We start from the raw sequence: 25528 nt of genomic DNA, 5'->3' as shown, positions 1-25528 counted from the left end.
GTTGCCATGACGACGTGGCAGCACAGAGCAGGAGACCCTAACATGACCAAAATAATGGAATGTAAAGTCTCCATATGAAACCCAAGGCACCCAAATGTACTTGTTCAATGCTTTGAGATTGAGTATGGGCCGGGAACGACCCATTTGGCTTCTGGACTAAAAACAGGTTGGAATGAAAACCTTGTCCTTTTTGTGCAGGATGAACTGGAATTATCACTCCTGACTGAAGCAACTCCTGAACTGCCTCTTGCAAAGCCCTGATCTTCATTTCCACTGAAGATGGGCTGGTACAAACTTTTAATGACGGTGTTTCTTGAAAATACCTACAGCACCTGGTATTCCCAGGTGGTTTACCATCCAAGTGCTAACCAAGACCAACACTGCTTAGCTTCCAAGATCAGATAAGATTGGTCATGTCCAGTGTCGTGTGGCTGTAGATCATAACCGTGAGATACCGCTTCTTGCACCTAGGCAACTGTAGTAGACTTGTTCCAGATCTGAACAAAACTGAAGAAGTCAGCCTCCCACCCTGGGTTCCCCCAGGTGGAAGCCCGCACTATCAGGCTGATGGTTTGTCTTCAGATTTGAAAATCTGTCTTCAGGTAGCCCAATACCTTTTAGTCTTACCAGACTTGTTGGATTGGGACTGTTTGCCATTACCATTTCCTTTTGCTTTTCCTTGATTCCAAAAAGACCGAAAAGCTGGATACGAGGCTTGAATTTATGTGTGAAAGGAAACTTCACTCACATTGCATGCTGAGAGGCGGAAAGCTGTTGACCTTGCCGGAGAAATAAGGGAATATTGAAACCGTGATACAGACCTTTTTCTCCCTTAGGTGAAATTGTATGTTATAATAGTCTGTGTGATAAACTATTTTATGTAAATCAATAATAAAAGTTATGATTTAATGTATTTCTTTGTCCAAGTGTGCCCCAACACAGAGTCTTTCTTCTCTTTCCCCCTGTTTTGAATGGGGAAGGGGGAGGCACCAAAGGAAACAATGGCCCTGGTCACCACAAGGTCTAGAACCAGCCCTGGGTATCACACATGGAATGTATTACCCAAATTGACTGCACCAGTCATGCATTATGTTTATTGTGCTCGCTATGTTTTTTTTATTATTATTTTGTTTTTATTTCTGTGTAGTTTTTCCATTTTCTGTCATTCTAAAACCTGTATACAGCTTTCTTTGTTTTTTATGCTTGTACTGCAACTTTGAGTCCTGCTGGAGAAAAGCGCTATATAAATAAAATTCTTCTTATTGTTATTATTACAACAACAACAACAACAACAACAACAACAACAACACATTCATCAGTGTCTGTACTGCACATAAATGACTTACAGTACCATGAATGGAACACAGCACAACAGAGTAATTCCCAGCATATTTATATTGAGCTTGCTTATGTAGGCAATGTATATGAACTCAGTTATTTATTGACAGACAGGAATCACTGACATTGCAGGTCAAAACTTTCCATCTTTGTAAACTTAAATATCCCACACTGAGAAATACACTGCTTGTTATTCTTATTTTAGTCAATAATGCTTGTAATAGTGAATTTAATCTTCAAAGTGAACTAGTTCATTCATTTCACAGCGCTGGCAAAGATTAGTTCATCAGGAAGTAAAGCAGGTGGGAGGAGTTAGACACAGACAGAATAGAGCCATCAGCAGCATTAGTCTATTCACTGTCTCACTCACTGGATTTTACATCCCGAATCTGATGCTGTAAAATGAAAGACAAAAGAGGTGTTTTTCACACCACAACTCCCGGTGCAATTAAACCAATTCTGGCCCTCATTCCGAGTTGATCGCAGAGAGACATCGCATCGCAAATGTGCAAAACCTAACTAACTACGCATGCGCAAATGCGAAAATACGCATGCGCGAGCCTGATCGTACGACACCGGTGCAAAAATACTACAAAAAAACCCACACGTTACTCACAAACGAAAACGAGGTGTGGCGGAGGCGTGGCGGAGGCGAGACGTCGCAATGGTCCAACATGGGCGTGAAAGTGGGCGTATAGTGTGGGAGTATGCACCTCGCAATGGGCGTGTTTTTCGCAATAAAACATTGTCGCTGTTAAAACTAACATAGGAATCCATAGCAATCTTCACGCAGCAGCCGAGTAGGTCTGCAGTTACTCTGCATTTGCGAAGTGCTGTTACAAGTGTGTATGCAGTAATTAGCAGTTAATTGGAGAGCACATTCATCTGTTGGCCAATTACTTGTTAAATATTGCACAGATGAAAGTTAGCAAACAGCAATTGTCTGAACCCACATTACATGTTTATTCTACTCACATATAAATCTCACACACTGCCAAATAAGGTTGTTGTTTGTGTTAAAGTTGGTGTGTAAAATGTTTGTAAAGGGCATGTTTTAATGTGTGTAAGACTACTAACTGCAAACAAGTGAAATTACACAAAATGTTAATTGCAAGCAGCAACATTTTACCTAAATAAACAGACACCCACATAATGCAGCATACACTTAATTTTGGCCAGAAATGATTTTTTTATTTTTTAAATAATATCTTACAATGATTTAAATGATGTCCTGTTGACCATAGATAAAACTAAAAAAAGTGTTGTGTCAGTTTAATTAATATGGACATTAAAGTGTGGTGCAAGGCATACCTGTAGTATTTTTGAAGATGCAATTGTTTTAAAAACTTGCAGATTGATCCCTCGTTACACAAGTGTCTATATGCTTACATAATCTTCCAGGAACTAAGATTTACATAATGCATTACCTTGAATAAAGTGCACAATTGTTGGTAAAATGTTATATGTTTATTACTGTAGTAATATTTTTACACATCAAAACAACATGGCTACACGTGAGTATCACAGGCAGAGATGGACCAAGCAGCAAGCAGATGACACTGACACAAATGAGATAGCAGAACTCAGTACTCGGCAAAATGCAGCTTCTGACAAACTGAGAAATTAAAGTAACAAAATAAAATATTACACACCCTGCCACACAAAAATTTGGACCCAACTGAGAAAGAATTAGGATCCACCACACAAACACAGCAATACATAGCACACTAGTAAGAGGAAGATGGCTCTGGTGTTTCAGAAAAAAAGCTCACAGGCTACAATACCTCCAAACATTAATAATACATTTCACTAAGAGGGAGTTATCCATTCTGGCCACACAAGCCAACTCCAAAATAACATAGAGGCAACATGAAAAACATGGGTGCTGCCCATCTGGAGAGACATCACTTTCTTTTTTTTCTCCCCGCCTGAGGCTGTTCTTCTTGGCTTGGTCTGCGGAGCGACCTTCGTTGGGCCTGCCCAGTGGTCTGTTCTTCCTGGGCAGGGGCAGGGGAGGGAGCCGATGTGGGTGGCTCTCTGCCACTGTGGGCAAGGGAGACAGCGATGGCCTGGAGCCCTTGCAAGATGTTAGTTGCAAGGCTTTGGAATGAGGAGGCAAGTTGTTCTTGTCCCTGCCTGATCTCTGCCAGACCTTGGCAGAGTTGAGCAACACCTTGCTCCACACTGGTTCGGTGCTCACTGAGCCGGACAGCTATCTGGCTTACCTCCCGGAGGACCCCGTCTTGAAATGCATTTAGGCTCTCACCATACCTAGCAATTTCAAGCAGGATCTCCGGGATAGCAGAGGGTTGGGTGGGGGGGCCAGTAGGAACCTGCAGAGGTGGGATTTGTGGTCCCACACTGCCAGACCCACTAGGTCCCTCCACCTCAGCCTCAGCCACATAACCTTCCTGTGACTCTAACTGATCACCCCCCTGTGCTGTGTTTTGTGGCAAGCAAATAGAAGAATGTGTGGGAAATGAGTACAATAAAGAATTAGTTATTATTTTATAAATACAGTTGAAATTGCAGACAAATAAGTGTGTAAACTTACCTGGCAAGTTATGTTCCGTCAGGATCTCAGGCAGGTCCGTGTCCATATTAGACACCCCTTGGCCCTCCTCATAACTGACACAGGCCATCGCCATCTCCTCCAAGTCTGTAAACTCCACAGCGACAGATGGTCCTCCACCTGTAGCCCTTGAGGCATTCCACTCCGCAGACCTCTTTGCCTTCAGGCGGGATTTGAAGTCGGCCCAACTACATATGTTTGGGGAAATAGGGGCAAAGTAGAGTATTATTATTTCTGGAAATAAATATATAGGACACATGTTCTGCTTTTGTTTGCTATACATAACATCACATGTAACTACATTTTTAAGACTACTTAGCACAGAGAATGGACTGGCAAGATGCACTTACCGTCGTCTAACTTCCTGTGATGTTCTGACGACAGAGCCAACTTCATTCACAGAATGTGTGATGTCCCTCCAGATGCGATCTTTCGTAGCAGCACCCATGTTTTTGGGTCCTCTATGTATTTTGGACATGGCTTGCGTGACCAAAACACGCAACTCCCTCTTAGTGAATGCTGGCTGTCTTTTTTTACGTCTGGAGGTAGCCTGTGAGCTTTCCTCCTGTTGCTCCTCCCCATCTTCCTCATCACTAGCAGCTTCTGTCTGTTGTGCTTGTGTGGCTAATGATGATTCTCCCTCAGTTTGGCCAGTATGTGTGTGTGGCAGGGTATCCCCACTTAATTGTTGGGTCTCAGAAGCTGACATTTCCCGAGTACTGGGTCCTGCCTCTTCCAAATCCGCAGAGGCGGATTCCATCATTCGTCTCTGGCACTCTATGCGTTTTTTCGCCAATGCCATCTGCTGCTGCATAATGCGGTCCATCTCTGCTGCTAATTCCTCACGAGTAGCCATGTTGGAGATGACGTCTGAACGCCCAGGTGTGTGGCGATTTATACCTACGTGCGGCGCACTCATTCACACAGGTGTACAGTATGTTAATATTGCTACTGATTGTACTGCTTATTTAAGGGCCTGGTTTGCACGCTGTGAGTGTGTTGGTGATGAATGGAGTTTCTGTCTCGTGCGAGAAGGTGCTCTTTTGGACTTTGCAGAGTGTGTAATTTTAGCATTGTCAAGCATACAGTTTTCCGTCTTTTAGCTTTTAGCATATACACCGTATTGCGTATTTTTTGCGAAGTTCCGTTTGTGAGTAGTCGTGCAATCGTCTTGTTGTTAAATGCAAGTATGTTTGTTGGTGCAATGCAGGTGTTTTTCAGTTTTTGTAAGAATATCTTTTTTTTTTTTTTGTTTATTAATTTTTTGGACTAACCTGTACTTTAGTGTTTCTGTTTTGTGGAGTCATTTAAAAATGTTGCTCTAAGTCTCATTTTGTGTCTCTTGTAGGTGTATATTTTCAGGAGAAGTGATCCGACTTTATTTTCAGGCCAATTTATCCTTTATAATTTGGCCCATTTTCTTTAACAAATCAACTGTGTTATTTTGTGGAGCAGGTGAGTCCCTTAGGCCTGTGTTTGTGTCTGTTTGTGCTAATGGTCTCTATGTGCTCTTAGTCTCATTTTGTGTCTCTTGTAGGTGTATATTTTCAGGAGAAGTGATCCGACTTAATTTTCAGGCCAATTTATCCTTTATTATTTGGCCCATTTTCTTTAACAAATCAACTGTGTTATTTTGTGGAGCAGGTGAGTCCCCTAGGCCTGTGTTTGTGTCTGTTTGTGCTAATGGTCTCTATGTGCTCTTAGTCTAATTTTGTGTCTCTTGTAGGTGTATATTTTCTGGAGAAGTGATCCGACTTTATTTTCAGGCCAATTTATCCTTTATTATTTGGCCCATTTTCTTTAACAAATCAACTGTGTTATTTTGTGGAGCAGGTGAGTCCCCTAGGCCTGTGTTTGTGTCTGTTTGTGCTAATGGTCTCTATGTGCTCTTAGTCTCATTTTGTGTCTCTTGTAGGTGTATATTTTCAGGAGAAGTGATCCGACTTAATTTTCAGGCCAATTTATCCTTTATTATTTGGCCCATTTTCAATTACAAATCAACTGTGTTATTTTGTGGAGCAGGTAAGTCCCCTAGGCCTGTGTGTTGTGGAGTATGTGTGTGTTCAAAGTGTTTTGCTTATGTTTGTCATCACTAATTTTTAAAAAATTACTTTTATTTTTCCGGATTGATCAGCAAAGTAGTGCTGGTCTTGCCTGTAATAGCTACTAAAGTACTCAATTTTGTGTAGAATGTAGTTTAGATTTTTTACATAATTATCATTAGTTATACGTTGGTGTTGGTAATTTTTTTAATGCTCTTATTATGTGTATGTTTGGTTGGTTTACACATTGTGAATTTTTTTGGTTAACCTATGTTTGTTCATACCTTTTAATTTATGCTTTCCCTTTTTTTACACAATTTTTTATTGGTCCGTAATTGAATACAGAAAAAATGTCGTATGCTCCTGCAGTAAGTTTACACACAGAAAATTTATTTTGGATTAAGGTTGTACATTTTATTTTTTAAATTGTCTTATTCTCAATATTATTACCTTTATTTTAAGTTGGTGATGTCGGTCTTTGTGGCTGCTGAAGCCCTCCCACCCCAACCCACGGAAGCACTCCCACCCCAACCGCCAGCCCGCCAACCACAACCGGCTCCTCATCAACCAAGGCAACGGAGGCGTGCTAGGCCACCAATTTTCCGCACCCGTGTCCTACTTTTTGGGATGCCAGATGATGTTGTTGTGCGTAGATACAGGCTGCCACCACATCTAATCCTAGACACTCTCTCCATAATAGAGAGTGATCTGGAGTCTTCAATTCGGTATCCTACAGCAATACCACCATTGACACAATTCCTTGCTGTGTTACATTTTTTGGCCACAGGGTCATTTCAGCATGTTGTTGGAGACCTGGTTGGCATGTCGCAGGGCCAGTTCAGTAAGGTCCTGTGGCGTGTCAGCCAGGCTTTCATAAAGCGTGTGAAGCAATTTATTGCTATGCCTCTGGATGATGGTGCCCTAGATGTGGTGAAGCGGCAATTTGAGGAAGGTGGTAGTCGCTTCCCACATGTTATTGGGGTTGTGGATGGCACACATGTAGCTATTGTGCCACCAAGACATAATGAAGAAATTTATAGAAACAGGAAACTTTCATTCTCTGAATGTAATGGTTGTTTGTGGGCCATCCCTCCAGATCCTTTCCCTGAATGCCAAGTTTCCCGGAAACTCGCATGATGCTTATGTCATTAGACAATCAGGGATATGGCACAGATTAAGATCAAGTCAACGAGCAGACATGTGGTTATTGGGTGAGTTGGCCAACATAATTTCCTGCCATTTTTTTACAATTTTAGGAATATACTCTTTCTAATTTTTTCTTCTCCTCAAACAGGAGACCGTGGATATCCTTGCACCCCCTGGCTCATGACTCCTTACCGTAATCCCAGGCCAGGACCACAGACGGAATTTAACTCCGCGCTTACTGCCACTAGACAGCTGGTGGAGCGCACAATTGGGGTCCTTAAAGGCCGTTTTCGTGTGCTCCACCGCACTGGTGGCGACATCATGTATTCGCCGGAGATGGCAAGTAAAATAGTGGTCCTGTGCGCTATACTACATAACATTGCGGTAAGGAGTAGCGTACAGCTTCCTCAGACAGAGGAATTGCCAGATGAGGAGCCAGGGGTTGTCCGTCGATTCGGTGGGGGGAGTGTTTCACGGAGGGGAAGCCAAGTCAGGGCAAGCATTGTTGAAGAATATTTCAGGTATAGTGTTTTTTGATTTACTTTTCGAAATTAATAAAAAACACTGTATGCTTATGCTCATTTTGTTACGATGTAATTTGGCTTGCTATTGTAAGGTCATTGTGTAATTATTCGGGTGTGTGGGAATATCTAATTATGTTTTTAAAAAATAACCTTAAACAGGTTAAGCTTACAATGTTTTATTTTAGAATCTAATAATGTGATGTTGCTAAATAGTGTCCTTATTTGTTTTCTTTCATCTAATCCTGTTTTTAATGAAAAAAACACAAACAAATGAAACTAAATGTTGGCCACTTTGTGACTGTGCAGCTGAATTATCACACAAAATGTGGTGAGTACACAGAGTATTTTTTTTCTTTTTAACAAAGTGTGTGTGTGTGTGTGTGTCTGTGTTTGTGTGGGTGTTTTAGTTGGTGGTTGTGTGTAAACATTTTTTTTAATTTTTCCTCTTCCGCGACTGCGTATTTCCGCTCGAGCGAAATTACCACTCTGCTCTTCACAGCATTGCAAACATCAATAAAGTTTATTGTAATGACAGCATAGATTTTAGACAAATCACATGCTAACACACACTATAAATATATGCCCAAATAAGGAAAACGCCATTGCCATGATGCGTGCAGCACCTTTCACCAGGCGGGAGCTCCGCGTCCTGGTTGCGGTGATGGACCGCCACGTAGGCCGCGTTGGGCGCTTTATCCCAAATCGGGTTAAGCGCGAGGCCTACGCGGAGGTCCGCCACCTACTGAGGACTCGCGTCCGCAGCAGGCGGACCATCATACAATTAGAAAGGAGATGGAGTGACCTACGCAGGAGGACTCCGGACCTGTTGGCGGAGATCCGCCAGCAAATCCGGCAAATGCGTGCACGCAGTAAATTACATTACATAACAGAGATTATTAGCATAAACTTTGCAAATTTACACTAAGTGGTAGTCTGTAATTGCAACACTGACTGAACTAATTTAATAAATATGACAGTGTGTGTGGTTAGGGCAAACAGTACTGACTGTAGCAAAGTGATTCAAAACAAGTGCATGTTGTACAGAATTAATACACAGGCTGGAAACTGTACCAAATAACTTGATCAGTGGTGTCTATATAATAAGGTGGCTTGAATAGTGATCTGGTGATGTTGCCTATACCAATCAATATGACTCAATGGAATAGATTCAGTAATGAGCATCAAAAATGTTTAGTATAATCATTTTGGTTGCTGTGGACAACATCAACAGTTTTAAAACTCATAAGAATAAAAAAAAAACCAAGCCCTGTGTCTTTTACATGGGACAGAACAGTGTAATTGACAAATGGTGTTTCTGAAATTTTACATGCAATACAAAATATAATACATATATCATTATAGGACGACCACAACGGCAAGCTGATGCAGGGAGGCAACATCAGGCCCCTTCTCAGCCCCCCTCCCCTTCTCAACCACCCTCCCCTTCTCACTCCCCCTCCCCTTCCCAGTCCCCCTCAGCTTCCCAGTCCACCTCAGCTTCCCAGTCCACCTCAGCTTCCCAGTCCCCCTCAGCTTCCCAGTCCACCTCAGCTTCCCAGTCCCCCTCAGCTTCCCAGTCCCCCTCCCCTTTCCAGTCCCCTTCTCAGCCCACCTCTCCTTCTCTTTCTGTGCCCCCTTCTCCTCCTTCCCAGTCCCCTTCTCCTTCTCCTTCCAACTCCCCTTCTCAGCCCCCCTCACCCTCTATTGGACAAACATTCTCTCCGCCCCCCTCGCCCTCTCAATCAGACCCACCCTCAGAAAATACATCCCCAATCCCTCCTCCTTCCCCCATCTCTCCTCCTTCCCCAATCCCTCCTCCTTCCTTCATCCAGCCTCCTTCACCCATCCCTCCTCCTTCCCCAATCCCTCCTCCTTCCCCCATCCAGCTGCCTTCACCACCCAGTGAAGGGGCAGAAGAAGCCCCTGATGGACTAAGTGGTGATCATCATGTTGCAGAGGAAAGTAAGTGTTTTAACATTTGTAAAATAATGATTACCTACTTACACTTACAATGTCAAAACATGCACTGTTGTACTGTTGAAAATCAGCTAGCAAGGAAAACATTTTGAGTTATTATTCATGGTGTTCATGTTGCATTGAAATTTTTGTGAGTATCATTATATGTAGTGTTTATGTGTGCAATGTTTTGTGTGTCCACTCTAGGTCGACACTCATTAGTTCGACAGGGTTGCCAGGACAACATGGTTTATATGTGCTCAGTTTTCAGCCTAACATTTCTACCTGAGTGGAGTTTAGTATGTTGTTAGTCTTTTACACTTGTGCCTGTGTATTCATAATGTTTGCACTTTCAAATCACATGCTTCACTTTGTTAGCCAGCCGAACAACACAATGATTTGTGGTGTGAAAGTTAGACTCACAAAATGCTTATTGGATTTTTCAAAACCTGTTTGACCTTATTTAGTAAAGGCGGTTTTCAGGGAGTGTGGGCATGCTAGGATATGTTGTCCTTCTGAAGATGTTGATATGCAGTGTGATGATGCAGGACCAAACCTCCAAAAATTGAATTCTCTTCACTCCAGATGTGAATGAATGCCAACATGGTGTTACATTTACTAAGATGGTAGTTCTCTTTAACATGGGATGTTGCCCATAGCAACCAATAAGATTATACTTGTAATTTTTATGCCCACTTTTACAAGATAACATGTATAATTTGATTGGTTGCTATGGTCAATGTCCCATCTTAAATAGAACTCCCGTAGTAGTAAATGTACCCCATGGTGTGGTACACTTTCTTGTACAAAAAAAAAAAACATTGCTGAGCAGGCTTGTGTGTTGTTCTGCTACTGATTTATCCTTAAAACAGCCATGATGTAGTCACTTAGGCATTAAAGCAGGCCTGTCCAAACTGCGGCCCTCCAGCTGGTGAAAAACTACACATTCCAGCATGCCCTGACACAGTTTTGCATTCTCTGACCCCAAAACTGTGTAAAGGCATGCTGGTATATGTAGTTTCACAACAGCTGGAGGGCCTCAGTTTGGACAGGCCTGCATTAAAGTGTGCTTTGTGCCCTGCTTGTATAATAGGTAATGTGAGTAAGTTATTAATGTTTTCTTTGACTCTTCTTTTCAGATGCTGCAGTTGGAGATCCCAGCACTTTGCCAGCACTTTTAGGGCGGCTAAAAGCCCATTTAAGGGAGGTTATAGTCGATATAGAGGCAATTGAAAAAGTCCTCTAATGTTATTTTGTTAATTTTGTTTACATTTTATTTTAAAATTTAAAAAAAAAAACAATTAAAATAAAAACAGTTGAAGTTAAGTGGTTTTTGTGTTTTTTTTTGCTATAAAAGGAACAGCACATTGGCGTGCAGAAATTGGTGACCTTTCTTTCCATCTGAGCATTCCTAATACTAGGGAGACACCCAGTTTCTTAGCCTTTGGGCTTCTCTGTTCACTTTGTGTTTATTTTGTTACCCTATCACCTTCTGTGTATGTAATGTCATATTCCCCAGTCTGTCTGTGAGTTCATTTGTTTGCATCCCTCTCCGTTCAGACACCAGTACATTCCTGCTGGCACTGGTGTGCATAACATATTCAGCAGCCTCTGCCTAACCTGAGAAGAGGGTTTATATAGCAGGTGCTGTCCACGCCCCACTCAGACCTCACAGACTGTGAGCACAAAAACCAGCACCGGATCCCCTGCCGTGCACAGAGCCTGTAACCACTGCACAGCAAAAGACCCGAACCGGAGTATCAGCTACGCTCAGGTTACTCCGCTAGCACTTGTCTCCCGGTTGCCATGACGACGTGGCAGCACAGAGCAGGAGACCCTAACATGACCAAAATAATGGAATGTAAAGTCTCCATATGAAACCCAAGGCACCCAAATGTACTTGTTCAATGCTTTGAGATTGAGTATGGGCCGGGAACGACCCATTTGGCTTCTGGACTAAAAACAGGTTGGAATGAAAACCTTGTCCTTTTTGTGCAGGATGAACTGGAATTATCACTCCTGACTGAAGCAACTCCTGAACTGCCTCTTGCAAAGCCCTGATCTTCATTTCCACTGAAGATGGGCTGGTACAAACTTTTAATGACGGTGTTTCTTGAAAATACCTACAGCACCTGGTATTCCCAGGTGGTTTACCATCCAAGTGCTAACCAAGACCAACACTGCTTAGCTTCCAAGATCAGATAAGATTGGTCATGTCCAGTGTCGTGTGGCTGTAGATCATAACCGTGAGATACCGCTTCTTGCACCTAGGCAACTGTAGTAGACTTGTTCCAGATCTGAACAAAACTGAAGAAGTCAGCCTCCCACCCTGGGTTCCCCCAGGTGGAAGCCCGCACTATCAGGCTGATGGTTTGTCTTCAGATTTGAAAATCTGTCTTCAGGTAGCCCAATACCTTTTAGTCTTACCAGACTTGTTGGATTGGGACTGTTTGCCATTACCATTTCCTTTTGCTTTTCCTTGATTCCAAAAAGACCGAAAAGCTGGATACGAGGCTTGAATTTATGTGTGAAAGGAAACTTCACTCACATTGCATGCTGAGAGGCGGAAAGCTGTTGACCTTGCCGGAGAAATAAGGGAATATTGAAACCGTGATACAGACCTTTTTCTCCCTTAGGTGAAATTGTATGTTATAATAGTCTGTGTGATAAACTATTTTATGTAAATCAATAATAAAAGTTATGATTTAATGTATTTCTTTGTCCAAGTGTGCCCCAACACAGAGTCTTTCTTCTCTTTCCCCCTGTTTTGAATGGGGAAGGGGGAGGCACCAAAGGAAACAATGGCCCTGGTCACCACAAGGTCTAGAACCAGCCCTGGGTATCACACATGGAATGTATTACCCAAATTGACTGCACCAGTCATGCATTATGTTTATTGTGCTCGCTATGTTTTTTTTATTATTATTTTGTTTTTATTTCTGTGTAGTTTTTCCATTTTCTGTCATTCTAAAACCTGTATACAGCTTTCTTTGTTTTTTATGCTTGTACTGCAACTTTGAGTCCTGCTGGAGAAAAGCGCTATATAAATAAAATTCTTCTTATTGTTATTATTACAACAACAACAACAACAACAACAACAACAACAACACATTCATCAGTGTCTGTACTGCACATAAATGACTTACAGTACCATGAATGGAACACAGCACAACAGAGTAATTCCCAGCATATTTATATTGAGCTTGCTTATGTAGGCAATGTATATGAACTCAGTTATTTATTGACAGACAGGAATCACTGACATTGCAGGTCAAAACTTTCCATCTTTGTAAACTTAAATATCCCACACTGAGAAATACACTGCTTGTTATTCTTATTTTAGTCAATAATGCTTGTAATAGTGAATTTAATCTTCAAAGTGAACTAGTTCATTCATTTCACAGCGCTGGCAAAGATTAGTTCATCAGGAAGTAAAGCAGGTGGGAGGAGTTAGACACAGACAGAATAGAGCCATCAGCAGCATTAGTCTATTCACTGTCTCACTCACTGGATTTTACATCCCGAATCTGATGCTGTAAAATGAAAGACAAAAGAGGTGTTTTTCACACCACAACTCCCGGTGCAATTAAACCAATTCTGGCCCTCATTCCGAGTTGATCGCAGAGAGACATCGCATCGCAAATGTGCAAAACCTAACTAACTACGCATGCGCAAATGCGAAAATACGCATGCGCGAGCCTGATCGTACGACACCGGTGCAAAAATACTACAAAAAAACCCACACGTTACTCACAAACGAAAACGAGGTGTGGCGGAGGCGTGGCGGAGGCGAGACGTCGCAATGGTCCAACATGGGCGTGAAAGTGGGCGTATAGTGTGGGAGTATGCACCTCGCAATGGGCGTGTTTTTCGCAATAAAACATTGTCGCTGTTAAAACTAACATAGGAATCCATAGCAATCTTCACGCAGCAGCCGAGTAGGTCTGCAGTTACTCTGCATTTGCGAAGTGCTGTTACAAGTGTGTATGCAGTAATTAGCAGTTAATTGGAGAGCACATTCATCTGTTGGCCAATTACTTGTTAAATATTGCACAGATGAAAGTTAGCAAACAGCAATTGTCTGAACCCACATTACATGTTTATTCTACTCACATATAAATCTCACACACTGCCAAATAAGGTTGTTGTTTGTGTTAAAGTTGGTGTGTAAAATGTTTGTAAAGGGCATGTTTTAATGTGTGTAAGACTACTAACTGCAAACAAGTGAAATTACACAAAATGTTAATTGCAAGCAGCAACATTTTACCTAAATAAACAGACACCCACATAATGCAGCATACACTTAATTTTGGCCAGAAATGATTTTTTTATTTTTTAAATAATATCTTACAATGATTTAAATGATGTCCTGTTGACCATAGATAAAACTAAAAAAAGTGTTGTGTCAGTTTAATTAATATGGACATTAAAGTGTGGTGCAAGGCATACCTGTAGTATTTTTGAAGATGCAATTGTTTTAAAAACTTGCAGATTGATCCCTCGTTACACAAGTGTCTATATGCTTACATAATCTTCCAGGAACTAAGATTTACATAATGCATTACCTTGAATAAAGTGCACAATTGTTGGTAAAATGTTATATGTTTATTACTGTAGTAATATTTTTACACATCAAAACAACATGGCTACACGTGAGTATCACAGGCAGAGATGGACCAAGCAGCAAGCAGATGACACTGACACAAATGAGATAGCAGAACTCAGTACTCGGCAAAATGCAGCTTCTGACAAACTGAGAAATTAAAGTAACAAAATAAAATATTACACACCCTGCCACACAAAAATTTGGACCCAACTGAGAAAGAATTAGGATCCACCACACAAACACAGCAATACATAGCACACTAGTAAGAGGAAGATGGCTCTGGTGTTTCAGAAAAAAAGCTCACAGGCTACAATACCTCCAAACATTAATAATACATTTCACTAAGAGGGAGTTATCCATTCTGGCCACACAAGCCAACTCCAAAATAACATAGAGGCAACATGAAAAACATGGGTGCTGCCCATCTGGAGAGACATCACTTTCTTTTTTTTCTCCCCGCCTGAGGCTGTTCTTCTTGGCTTGGTCTGCGGAGCGACCTTCGTTGGGCCTGCCCAGTGGTCTGTTCTTCCTGGGCAGGGGCAGGGGAGGGAGCCGATGTGGGTGGCTCTCTGCCACTGTGGGCAAGGGAGACAGCGATGGCCTGGAGCCCTTGCAAGATGTTAGTTGCAAGGCTTTGGAATGAGGAGGCAAGTTGTTCTTGTCCCTGCCTGATCTCTGCCAGACCTTGGCAGAGTTGAGCAACACCTTGCTCCACACTGGTTCGGTGCTCACTGAGCCGGACAGCTATCTGGCTTACCTCCCGGAGGACCCCGTCTTGAAATGCATTTAGGCTCTCACCATACCTAGCAATTTCAAGCAGGATCTCCGGGATAGCAGAGGGTTGGGTGGGGGGGCCAGTAGGAACCTGCAGAGGTGGGATTTGTGGTCCCACACTGCCAGACCCATTAGGTCCCTCCACCTCAGCCTCAGCCACATAACCTTCCTGTGACTCTAACTGATCACCCCCCTGTGCTGTGTTTTGTGGCAAGCAAATAGAAGAATGTGTGGGAAATGAGTACAATAAAGAATTAGTTATTATTTTATAAATACAGTTGAAATTGCAGACAAATAAGTGTGTAAACTTACCTGGCAAGTTATGTTCCGTCAGGATCTCAGGCAGGTCCGTGTCCATATTAGACACCCCTTGGCCCTCCTCATAACTGACACAGGCCATCGCCATCTCCTCCAAGTCTGTAAACTCCACAGCGACAGATGGTCCTCCACCTGTAGCCCTTGAGGCATTCCACTCCGCAGACCTCTTTGCCTTCAGGCGGGATTTGAAGTCGGCCCAACTACATATGTTTGGGGAAATAGGGGCAAAGTAGAGTATTATTATTTCTGGAAATAAATATATAGGACACATGTTCTGCTTTTGTTTGCTATACATAACATCACATGTAACTACATTTTTAAGACTACTTAGCACAGAGAATGGACTGGCAAGATGCACTTACCGTCGTCTAACTTCCTGTGATGTTCTGACGACAGAGCCAACTTCATTCACAGAATGTGTGATGTCCCTCCAGATGCGATCTTTCGTAGCAGCACCCATGTTTTTGGGTCCTCTATGTATTTTGGACATGGCTTGCGTGACCAAAACACGCAACTCCCTCTTAGTGAATGCTGGCTGTCTTTTTTTACGTCTGGAGGTAGCCTGTGAGCTTTCCTCCTGTTGCTCCTCCCCATCTTCCTCGTCACTAGCAGCTTCTGTCTGTTGTGCTTGTGTGGCTAATGATGATTCTCCCTCAGTTTGGCCAGTATGTGTGTGTGGCAGGGTATCCCCACTTAATTGTTGGGTCTCAGAAGCTGACATTTCCCGAGTACTGGGTCCTGCCTCTTCCAAATCCGCAGAGGCGGATTCCATCATTCGTCTCTGGCACTCTATGCGTTTTTTCGCCAATGCCATCTGCTGCTGCATAATGCGGTCCATCTCTGCTGCTAATTCCTCACGAGTAGCCATGTTGGAGATGACGTCTGAACGCCCAGGTGTGTGGCGATTTATACCTACGTGCGGCGCACTCATTCACACAGGTGTACAGTATGTTAATATTGCTACTGATTGTACTGCTTATTTAAGGGCCTGGTTTGCACGCTGTGAGTGTGTTGGTGATGAATGGAGTTTCTGTCTCGTGCGAGAAGGTGCTCTTTTGGACTTTGCAGAGTGTGTAATTTTAGCATTGTCAAGCATACAGTTTTCCGTCTTTTAGCTTTTAGCATATACACCGTATTGCGTATTTTTTGCGAAGTTCCGTTTGTGAGTAGTCGTGCAATCGTCTTGTTGTTAAATGCAAGTATGTTTGTTGGTGCAATGCAGGTGTTTTTCAGTTTTTGTAAGAATATCTTTTTTTTTTTTTTGTTTATTAATTTTTTGGACTAACCTGTACTTTAGTGTTTCTGTTTTGTGGAGTCATTTAAAAATGTTGCTCTAAGTCTCATTTTGTGTCTCTTGTAGGTGTATATTTTCAGGAGAAGTGATCCGACTTTATTTTCAGGCCAATTTATCCTTTATAATTTGGCCCATTTTCTTTAACAAATCAACTGTGTTATTTTGTGGAGCAGGTGAGTCCCTTAGGCCTGTGTTTGTGTCTGTTTGTGCTAATGGTCTCTATGTGCTCTTAGTCTCATTTTGTGTCTCTTGTAGGTGTATATTTTCAGGAGAAGTGATCCGACTTAATTTTCAGGCCAATTTATCCTTTATTATTTGGCCCATTTTCTTTAACAAATCAACTGTGTTATTTTGTGGAGCAGGTGAGTCCCCTAGGCCTGTGTTTGTGTCTGTTTGTGCTAATGGTCTCTATGTGCTCTTAGTCTCATTTTGTGTCTCTTGTAGGTGTATATTTTCTGGAGAAGTGATCCGACTTTATTTTCAGGCCAATTTATCCTTTATTATTTGGCCCATTTTCTTTAACAAATCAACTGTGTTATTTTGTGGAGCAGGTGAGTCCCCTAGGCCTGTGTTTGTGTCTGTTTGTGCTAATGGTCTCTATGTGCTCTTAGTCTCATTTTGTGTCTCTTGTAGGTGTATATTTTCAGGAGAAGTGATCCGACTTAATTTTCAGGCCAATTTATCCTTTATTATTTGGCCCATTTTCAATTACAAATCAACTGTGTTATTTTGTGGAGCAGGTAAGTCCCCTAGGCCTGTGTGTTGTGGAGTATGTGTGTGTTCAAAGTGTTTTGCTTATGTTTGTCATCACTAATTTTTAAAAAATTACTTTTATTTTTCCGGATTGATCAGCAAAGTAGTGCTGGTCTTGCCTGTAATAGCTACTAAAGTACTCCATTTTGTGTAGAATGTAGTTTAGATTTTTTACATAATTATCATTAGTTATACGTTGGTGTTGGTAATTTTTTTAATGCTCTTATTATGTGTATGTTTGGTTGGTTTACACATTGTGAATTTTTTTGGTTAACCTATGTTTGTTCATACCTTTTAATTTATGCTTTCCCTTTTTTTACACAATTTTTTATTGGTCCGTAATTGAATACAGAAAAAATGTCGTATGCTCCTGCAGTAAGTTTACACACAGAAAATTTATTTTGGATTAAGGTTGTACATTTTATTTTTTAAATGGTCTTATTCTCAATATTATTACCTTTATTTTAAGTTGGTGATGTCGGTCTTTGTGGCTGCTGAAGCCCTCCCACCCCAACCCACGGAAGCACTCCCACCCCAACCGCCAGCCCGCCAACCACAACCGGCTCCTCATCAACCAAGGCAACGGAGGCGTGCTAGGCCACCAATTTTCCGCACCCGTGTCCTACTTTTTGGGATGCCAGATGATGTTGTTGTGCGTAGATACAGGCTGCCACCACATCTAATCCTAGACACTCTCTCCATAATAGAGAGTGATCTGGAGTCTTCAATTCGGTATCCTACAGCAATACCACCATTGACACAATTCCTTGCTGTGTTACATTTTTTGGCCACAGGGTCATTTCAGCATGTTGTTGGAGACCTGGTTGGCATGTCGCAGGGCCAGTTCAGTAAGGTCCTGCGGCGTGTCAGCCAGGCTTTCATAAAGCGTGTGAAGCAATTTATTGCTATGCCTCTGGATGATGGTGCCCTAGATGTGGTGAAGCGGCAATTTGAGGAAGGTGGTAGTCGCTTCCCACATGTTATTGGGGTTGTGGATGGCACACATGTAGCTATTGTGCCACCAAGACATAATGAAGAAATTTATAGAAACAGGAAACTTTCATTCTCTGAATGTAATGGTTGTTTGTGGGCCATCCCTCCAGATCCTTTCCCTGAATGCCAAGTTTCCCGGAAACTCGCATGATGCTTATGTCATTAGACAATCAGGGATATGGCACAGATTAAGATCAAGTCAACGAGCAGACATGTGGTTATTGGGTGAGTTGGCCAACATAATTTCCTGCCATTTTTTTACAATTTTAGGAATATACTCTTTCTAATTTTTTCTTCTCCTCAAACAGGAGACCGTGGATATCCTTGCACCCCCTGGCTCATGACTCCTTACCGTAATCCCAGGCCAGGACCACAGACGGAATTTAACTCCGCGCTTACTGCCACTAGACAGCTGGTGGAGCGCACAATTGGGGTCCTTAAAGGCCGTTTTCGTGTGCTCCACCGCACTGGTGGCGACATCATGTATTCGCCGGAGATGGCAAGTAAAATAGTGGTCCTGTGCGCTATACTACATAACATTGCGGTAAGGAGTAGCGTACAGCTTCCTCAGACAGAGGAATTGCCAGATGAGGAGCCAGGGGTTGTCCGTCGATTCGGTGGGGGGAGTGTTTCACGGAGGGGAAGCCAAGTCAGGGCAAGCATTGTTGAAGAATATTTCAGGTATAGTGTTTTTTGATTTACTTTTCGAAATTAATAAAAAACACTGTATGCTTATGCTCATTTTGTTACGATGTAATTTGGCTTGCTATTGTAAGGTCATTGTGTAATTATTCGGGTGTGTGGGAATATCTAATTATGTTTTTAAAAAATAACCTTAAACAGGTTAAGCTTACAATGTTTTATTTTAGAATCTAATAATGTGATGTTGCTAAATAGTGTCCTTATTTGTTTTCTTTCATCTAATCCTGTTTTTAATGAAAAAAACACAAACAAATGAAACTAAATGTTGGCCACTTTGTGACTGTGCAGCTGAATTATCACACAAAATGTGGTGAGTACACAGAGTATTTTTTTTCTTTTTAACAAAGTGTGTGTGTGTGTGTCTGTGTTTGTGTGGGTGTTTTAGTTGGTGGTTGTGTGTAAACATTTTTTTTAATTTTTCCTCTTCCGCGACTGCGTATTTCCGCTCGAGCGAAATTACCACTCTGCTCTTCACAGCATTGCAAACATCAATAAAGTTTATTGTAATGACAGCATAGATTTTAGACAAATCACATGCTAACACACACTATAAATATATGCCCAAATAAGGAAAACGCCATTGCCATGATGCGTGCAGCACCTTTCACCAGGCGGGAGCTCCGCGTCCTGGTTGCGGTGATGGACCGCCACGTAGGCCGCGTTGGGCGCTTTATCCCAAATCGGGTTAAGCGCGAGGCCTACGCGGAGGTCCGCCACCTACTGAGGACTCGCGTCCGCAGCAGGCGGACCATCATACAATTAGAAAGGAGATGGAGTGACCTACGCAGGAGGACTCCGGACCTGTTGGCGGAGATCCGCCAGCAAATCCGGCAAATGCGTGCACGCAGTAAATTACATTACATAACAGAGATTATTAGCATAAACTTTGCAAATTTACACTAAGTGGTAGTCTGTAATTGCAACACTGACTGAACTAATTTAATAAATATGACAGTGTGTGTGGTTAGGGCAAACAGTACTGACTGTAGCAAAGTGATTCAAAACAAGTGCATGTTGTACAGAATTAATACACAGGCTGGAAACTGTACCAAATAACTTGATCAGTGGTGTCTATATAATAAGGTGGCTTGAATAGTGATCTGGTGATGTTGCCTATACCAATCAATATGACTCAATGGAATAGATTCAGTAATGAGCATCAAAAATGTTTAGTATAATCATTTTGGTTGCTGTGGACAACATCAACAGTTTTAAAACTCATAAGAATAAAAAAAAAACCAAGCCCTGTGTCTTTTACATGGGACAGAACAGTGTAATTGACAAATGGTGTTTCTGAAATTTTACATGCAATACAAAATATAATACATATATCATTATAGGACGACCACAACGGCAAGCTGATGCAGGGAGGCAACATCAGGCCCCTTCTCAGCCCCCCTCCCCTTCTCAACCACCCTCCCCTTCTCACTCCCCCTCCCCTTCCCAGTCCCCCTCAGCTTCCCAGTCCACCTCAGCTTCCCAGTCCACCTCAGCTTCCCAGTCCCCCTCAGCTTCCCAGTCCACCTCAGCTTCCCAGTCCCCCTCAGCTTCCCAGTCCCCCTCCCCTTTCCAGTCCCCTTCTCAGCCCACCTCTCCTTCTCTTTCTGTGCCCCCTTCTCCTCCTTCCCAGTCCCCTTCTCCTTCTCCTTCCAACTCCCCTTCTCAGCCCCCCTCACCCTCTATTGGACAAACATTCTCTCCGCCCCCCTCGCCCTCTCAATCAGACCCACCCTCAGAAAATACATCCCCAATCCCTCCTCCTTCCCCCATCTCTCCTCCTTCCCCAATCCCTCCTCCTTCCTTCATCCAGCCTCCTTCACCCATCCCTCCTCCTTCCCCAATCCCTCCTCCTTCCCCCATCCAGCTGCCTTCACCACCCAGTGAATGGGCAGAAGAAGCCCCTGATGGACTAAGTGGTGATCATCATGTTGCAGAGGAAAGTAAGTGTTTTAACATTTGTAAAATAATGATTACCTACTTACACTTACAATGTCAAAACATGCACTGTTGTACTGTTGAAAATCAGCTAGCAAGGAAAACATTTTGAGTTATTATTCATGGTGTTCATGTTGCATTGAAATTTTTGTGAGTATCATTATATGTAGTGTTTATGTGTGCAATGTTTTGTGTGTCCACTCTAGGTCGACACTCATTAGTTCGACAGGGTTGCCAGGACAACATGGTTTATATGTGCTCAGTTTTCAGCCTAACATTTCTACCTGAGTGGAGTTTAGTATGTTGTTAGTCTTTTACACTTGTGCCTGTGTATTCATAATGTTTGCACTTTCAAATCACATGCTTCACTTTGTTAGCCAGCCGAACAACACAATGATTTGTGGTGTGAAAGTTAGACTCACAAAATGCTTATTGGATTTTTCAAAACCTGTTTGACCTTATTTAGTAAAGGCGGTTTTCAGGGAGTGTGGGCATGCTAGGATATGTTGTCCTTCTGAAGATGTTGATATGCAGTGTGATGATGCAGGACCAAACCTCCAAAAATTGAATTCTCTTCACTCCAGATGTGAATGAATGCCAACATGGTGTTACATTTACTAAGATGGTAGTTCTCTTTAACATGGGATGTTGCCCATAGCAACCAATAAGATTATACTTGTAATTTTTATGCCCACTTTTACAAGATAACATGTATAATTTGATTGGTTGCTATGGTCAACGTCCCATCTTAAATAGAACTCCCGTAGTAGTAAATGTACCCCATGGTGTGGTACACTTTCTTGTACAAAAAAAAAAAACATTGCTGAGCAGGCTTGTGTGTTGTTCTGCTACTGATTTATCCTTAAAACAGCCATGATGTAGTCACTTAGGCATTAAAGCAGGCCTGTCCAAACTGCGGCCCTCCAGCTGGTGAAAAACTACACATTCCAGCATGCCCTGACACAGTTTTGCATTCTCTGACCCCAAAACTGTGTAAAGGCATGCTGGTATATGTAGTTTCACAACAGCTGGAGGGCCTCAGTTTGGACAGGCCTGCATTAAAGTGTGCTTTGTGCCCTGCTTGTATAATAGGTAATGTGAGTAAGTTATTAATGTTTTCTTTGACTCTTCTTTTCAGATGCTGCAGTTGGAGATCCCAGCACTTTGCCAGCACTTTTAGGGCGGCTAAAAGCCCATTTAAGGGAGGTTATAGTCGATATAGAGGCAATTGAAAAAGTCCTCTAATGTTATTTTGTTAATTTTGTTTACATTTTATTTTAAAATTTAAAAAAAAAACCAATTAAAATAAAAACAGTTGAAGTTAAGTGGTTTTTGTGTTTTTTTTTGCTATAAAAGGAACAGCACATTGGCGTGCAGAAATTGGTGACCTTAAACAGTTCACACATCTTACTTAAGATTTAAAACATAAAAATAGAACACAAAATTTAACAAAAAAAAACACGTTTGGAGGTTATGGATTCTAAATACATGAAAAGACATTTATTCACACACTACACATATACACAATACTTCAAACATTTGCATTAGAGCGTGACTAATTCCCATATCTAGATTTGTCAATTTACAACAACAATGTTTATGGACAATTATGGCTACAAAGTGTTCTTCTGGTATTCTTTGGAGACTTAATTGGTCAGGACCATTGTCATTAATTACAGTAATTGGGATCGTAATTGAGGAGGGCTTGTGGACTTTTAAAAGAAAGGTGTAATTCCACTGAATAGGGGAAAAAAAACCATTGTGGAGCGTTTTTCCGCAAAAGTGTGCACTTTTAACATGGATGTGTAAATCTACAAAAACTTAGTATTTTTACGAAGAAGTATGTGTTAATGCGATAGTTTCGCATTGCTGCGATGGTTTCGCATTGCTGCGATGTCATCTCGCATACGCCCACTTTGTGTAATACTGCGTACGAATGAGCAAAAATACGTTGGGGGCGGATTTTCGCAATTTTGCAACATGTTCGCAATTTTGCACATACCTTGTGCGAACGAAAAAAATAGCGAACAACTCGGAATGAGGGCCTCTGTTCAATTGAACTTCAGCTGCACACATTAAAAAGGATTAGCTAAATCCTCAGAAGAATTTAAACAAAAAAAGAGGGAACGATGGTGCGCTTGAATTAGAGTATAAAATTATATAATATAATGAGTGTCTGCCTTTACTCACTGCTGCAATCAGTAAACAAAGAGTCTGCTTTAATTTAAATACAATCTTTTACTCCAATTAAATGACAAACATATATACATAAAACTTTAAAAATCAAAATCAAAAGATCAGTATGTTCCACACACTCTAGTAGGAGACAGATAGTATCCTTTGGCACTGTAAAGGATTAGCAGCAACAGTGTAATTATTCCATTAGTAGCAACATTGTATTCATATGACACTAAACAGACCCATCCAATCTGTTACATCCAAATGTGTCACATCAAAATGTGTCAAGACTGTATCAACTGCCAACAAATTGTATCACAAGTCTCTCAAATCCTTCTGCTACTGGCGTCCCAGTGCAGAGGAATGCTGCTGTATTCTTACCCGAACCTGCGGGAATATCCGGTAATACGATGCAAGCACCCAGAGAGATACACGTCCTTTGCAGCTTCCAGACACAGCGCCTATCGCCGGTATATATAGTTGTTAATTTCAGTCCTGGCGGGCGAGTGAATTTGTATTGCTCCAAATTGCCGCTTGCAGTGTAACCACTAGAGATAGCACACTCTCAGTTCTGGCGAGCGGGCAGAGGGAGCTCCGGTCAGCGTCTCAGGTGGAACCGCTGGAGACAGCACTTGTATGGATACTTCCGTCAGTGTGTGGATACAGACAGGGAGATGACGTCAACGCGTTTCGTCCCGTCACAGCTCGGGACTTCCTCAAGACTATATAGTGTATTACAAGACTATATAGTGGTTACACTGCAAGCGGCAATTTGGAGCAATGCAAATTCACTCGCCCGCCAGGACTGAAATTAACAACTATATATACCGGCGGTAGGCGCTGTGTCTGGAAGCTGCAAAGGACGTGTATCTCTCTGGGTGCTTGCATCGTATTACCGGATATTCCCGCATATCGACAGCTAAGAACAGCAGCACTTTAAGTCTTCTGAGTAAACATATATTGAATGTGAACATGCTGACAAATCAACTCAAGGCTTTAAAGTCCTGATTTTTTTAAGGTGAACATGTTACAGAATAAACAAAATGGATTCACCTTGCACCTTGAAAACGGGACTGTTAGGGCCTTGAAACGTTGGTGATTTGTCAGCATGTTCATTTGGGGATACTCAAAATGTGAGTATCCCCACATACACATGTGGGGATACTCACTTGAAAGTCACTGTGAGACAAGTAAGCCCCGAGACGCAGGAACAGAAGCACAGTCGGCGCTGGTGGGGGCAGCGAGGCAGAAGCATGCCAAGGAGGTGGTGTGTGCACACTTACAGAGGACGAGGCGGGGAGAGCTGGGCAGGGATGTTAGCACTGGGGTTGGTCACGGAATCTTGACATCCGATCCCCGGTGCCAGCAACAAGGACAGTCCAGTCAGATACGAAGAGCCAGGCTGGAGTCGAGATAATGAAATAAGGGGAGGAGGAGGAGGAAGGGTGAGGGCACACTCTCCTCCCCCTCCGCTCCGGCTGGACTGCGGCATAGAAAGCAGCTACTTGCTGATTCTATCTGTCCGGGTCGGGTCTGGCAGCGCAGGTGGAGGCCGGCATAAAATGAGTCAGTCTGACTCATTGTAATGCCGTGTGTAAATGCTGATTTACTTACAGGACTAAAAGCAATACCTTAATACACTTTAAATTCAAGCCTCTGCAGCCGCTGTATTTAATCCTTAATCTATGTACTTTTTACTTAGTTAGCGTACAAAGGCCCGTACCGTGTACGCACTTTGCGTACACACGCCGCAACGGACGTACAAAGTACACGCACTGCATACACACACACCAACATGCTGAGAGCACAATGCAGCTTCACGTGTGACTGAATTACACTTAATACCTTAGCAGGAAAAGAGACACAACAATAATTGTATTTAAGATGTTGTTACAACAGATATACAATCACAATAACAGAAAAGAGGCTACAATACAATGGTACATACATTTGGTTTTGCCAGCGCCACACGGTCTGGTGCTCAGATCAATTAAACAAGATGACCTTCAGAGAGAGAGAGTGACCGGCTAGGCAGCTTGGCTTTTATACAGTTGGTCAAAACACAATACAATAGAAACTGTAACCTCTTCATCTATAGTGTTATGCACACCAGTGCCTGCAGGAAAGTACTGGTGTCAGAACTGTTATGCACTCCAGTGTCTGCAGGAATGTACTGGTGTTTGAACTGTTATGCAAAACAAATGGACTCACAGACAAACTGGGGAATATGACATAACGTACACAGAAGGTAATAGGGTAACAAAATACACACAAAGTGAACAGAGAAGCCCAGAGGCTAAGGAACTGGGTATCTCCCTTGTATTAGAACTGCACAGATGGAAAAAGCAAGATGTTGTGTTTTAATACGTAGAGAACCCGAAATGCCGTTGCTAAGGG

The 25528-nt window shown here is 42.3% G+C and overlaps 1 long non-coding RNA gene and 2 pseudogenes across 1 annotated transcript; 1 reads left to right on the top strand and 2 right to left on the bottom strand.

Annotated features, from left to right (window-relative positions):
• Nucleotides 1–320: 320 nt before the first annotated feature.
• LOC134964668 (5S ribosomal RNA) lies at nt 321–439 on the bottom strand (annotated as a pseudogene).
• Nucleotides 440–7547: 7108 nt separating this feature from the next.
• Nucleotides 7548–9439, top strand: LOC134956984 (uncharacterized). The gene is made up of 3 exons (XR_010186356.1): nt 7548–7619; nt 7929–7950; nt 8985–9439. It is a non-coding gene; the product is annotated as an uncharacterized LOC134956984 (long non-coding RNA).
• A 2259-nt stretch (nt 9440–11698) lies between these two features.
• On the bottom strand, nt 11699–11817 carry LOC134964666 (5S ribosomal RNA; annotated as a pseudogene).
• Nucleotides 11818–25528: the final 13711 nt, after the last annotated feature.

The sequence above is a fragment of the Pseudophryne corroboree genome, chromosome 9, assembly GCF_028390025.1.
Source record: "Pseudophryne corroboree isolate aPseCor3 chromosome 9, aPseCor3.hap2, whole genome shotgun sequence".
NCBI lineage: Eukaryota > Metazoa > Chordata > Amphibia > Anura > Myobatrachidae > Pseudophryne > Pseudophryne corroboree.
This window is presented reverse-complemented; position numbering and strand designations above follow the sequence as displayed.